The sequence below is a fragment of the Poromitra crassiceps genome, assembly GCF_964638095.1.
Source record: "Poromitra crassiceps genome assembly, chromosome: 17".
NCBI classification, from domain to species: Eukaryota; Metazoa; Chordata; class Actinopteri; order Beryciformes; family Melamphaidae; genus Poromitra; species Poromitra crassiceps.
This window is the reverse complement of record NC_139635.1, coordinates 26,668,660-26,670,725: the sequence shown is the minus strand read 5'-3', so window position 1 is coordinate 26,670,725 and position 2,066 is coordinate 26,668,660. Positions and strand designations below refer to the sequence as shown.

The following is a 2,066-nucleotide window of genomic DNA, read 5'->3' as shown; positions in this document are numbered from 1 at the left end:
GCAGTTTAGCGCACATGTAAAATATAACGCTATACTACGACGTGACAACGTGACAAAGCTTCTCTAAACACATCGGCTACTATCATATTTCCCTGCATCCCTCCTACTGAGATTATATCGGTAATGATTTTGGACAGACTGAATGCGCGGAGAAGGAGGAGAGATCTGCACTGCAGCTGTGCCCTCTGAGAGACACTCGCCTCGCTCCGACTACTGTGCCCGTCTGTGAAAAGCGTCCTGTCCAGTCGCACCTTCGCAAACAGATGCGGGATTCCCTCAATCCTGTACCCAATCTCAGACTGTATTCTCTAAATCGCACACCAGCTATTTCTGTCTACGTGGAGAAATCTCGCATTGTGTTACCCCAGAGCGAGAGGTTTGTCCTCACTGTGTGCTGTGTGCTGCGAGCAGCGAGGCTCTTAACGTAAGTTTAGACAAGCCACATGCAAGCCACGCACACACACATGGGACAAAATGGGACAAAAATAATTAAATTTCTAGTTCGCCACTGAATGGCCAAATTGATATAACTATCAACCATTTCAGGATTTTCTGTTTCCATACAGGCCACCAGCGTTGGCTAGTTGATGATATTTATAAAGATATCGCCCCTCTCAAATAAATTATTTTTTAGGCAGTAGGCAAACTGTAATGGCGTCGATTTCCGAAAAAAAATCTTGACTTAACACAGCCAAAGAGTCTAGTATAGACAAGAGTATATGTCATTTCTTGGTTTTTTCAATAGGTATTTTCAAATCACTGTTCTAATACATATCTAGGGGGTAAGTCCTCCTTTAAGGTCCTCAGATCGAACTGACTGATGATCATCACTGGTCTGGTGACATCACAATTGCTAGAGTGACATCACTAATGACATCACTGATGACATCACAACTGCTCAAGTGACAGCTTCCTTCACTGTAGAGGTAAACTGGACCTGTGGTGCCCTCACAACAACATGTCGATCCCGACAGGGGATTGGAAGATGGCCAAGTCTATTTATGAATTCTCAGCGATGGACATTGACGGCAATATGGTGTCCCTTGGGAAATACAGGGGAACGTTGTCATCATCACCAACGTTGCCTCTAAATGAGGTAAAACCAAAGTAAACTACTCGCAGTTTGCAGAGATGCACGCCAAGTACGCTGAGAGCGGTTTAAGCATCCTTGCCTTCCCCCTGCAACCAGTTTCTGAACCAGGAGCCCGGTACTGAATCTCAGATCAAGGAGTTCGCCAGATCCTACAAGGCCCAGTTCCACATGTTCAGTAAGATCAGTGTGAACGGAGACGATGCCCCCCCACTGTGGAAGTGGCTGAAGGAGCAGCCCAACGGGCGAGGCTTCCTGTTCAACGGTATCAAGGGGAATTTCACCAAGTTTTTGATGAACAAAGAGGGCCAGGTGATGAGGAGATACAGCCTCATGGATAATCCAAGTGTGGTGGAGAAGGATCTTCTTATCTACTTGTGATGATGATTCTTCGGCGACATTAGTTTCATGAGTTGGTCTTGCACCATTTCTCATTACTCGCAGGAGAGGCCACGTGGAGGCTGTCGTCTTCTCCCCCAGTTGGCCATCTGACGATACACGAAAGAAGAAGAAGAAGAAGAATCTACTTGTAATTGCATAGCGACTGACTGATGCCTCACTTACTGAGTGATAGCCCATCCCTTCATCTGTCCATCCCATCCATCCCCTCATCCTTCCTATCTCCACCACTCTCCAAAGCACCAGAGCAGTGACGGTCTGTCTGTAAAGCCACCTGGCGGACAGGACAGACCTGATGAAAATGGCGTGCAACCAACCTCCTGGGAGGATGACCAACCTTTGATTTATTTGGTCCACAGGAGAGAAGGAATAGGAATCCCTAAACCAGTGGTACTCAACTTGCAGCCCGGGGCCCAGATGCGGCCCGCGACAGGGTGCAGAGTGGCCCCCCTGACCCTTTTCTAATAATTTCACGTTCATTTTCATTGTGAATTAGAATCTAATTCACAATAAAAACTCACGTGAAATAAAGTTTGACTGAGCTCCAGCTAAATTGTCAAATACCGGCGTCCGCTCG

At 46.8% G+C, this 2,066-nt stretch overlaps 1 pseudogene across 1 annotated transcript; it reads left to right on the top strand.

Annotated features, from left to right (window-relative positions):
• The first annotated feature begins 958 nt into the window (after window positions 1–958).
• On the top strand, window positions 959–1,471 carry LOC310791753 (phospholipid hydroperoxide glutathione peroxidase pseudogene; annotated as a pseudogene). The gene has a single exon. The product of its transcript is annotated as a phospholipid hydroperoxide glutathione peroxidase pseudogene (transcript).
• Window positions 1,472–2,066: the final 595 nt, after the last annotated feature.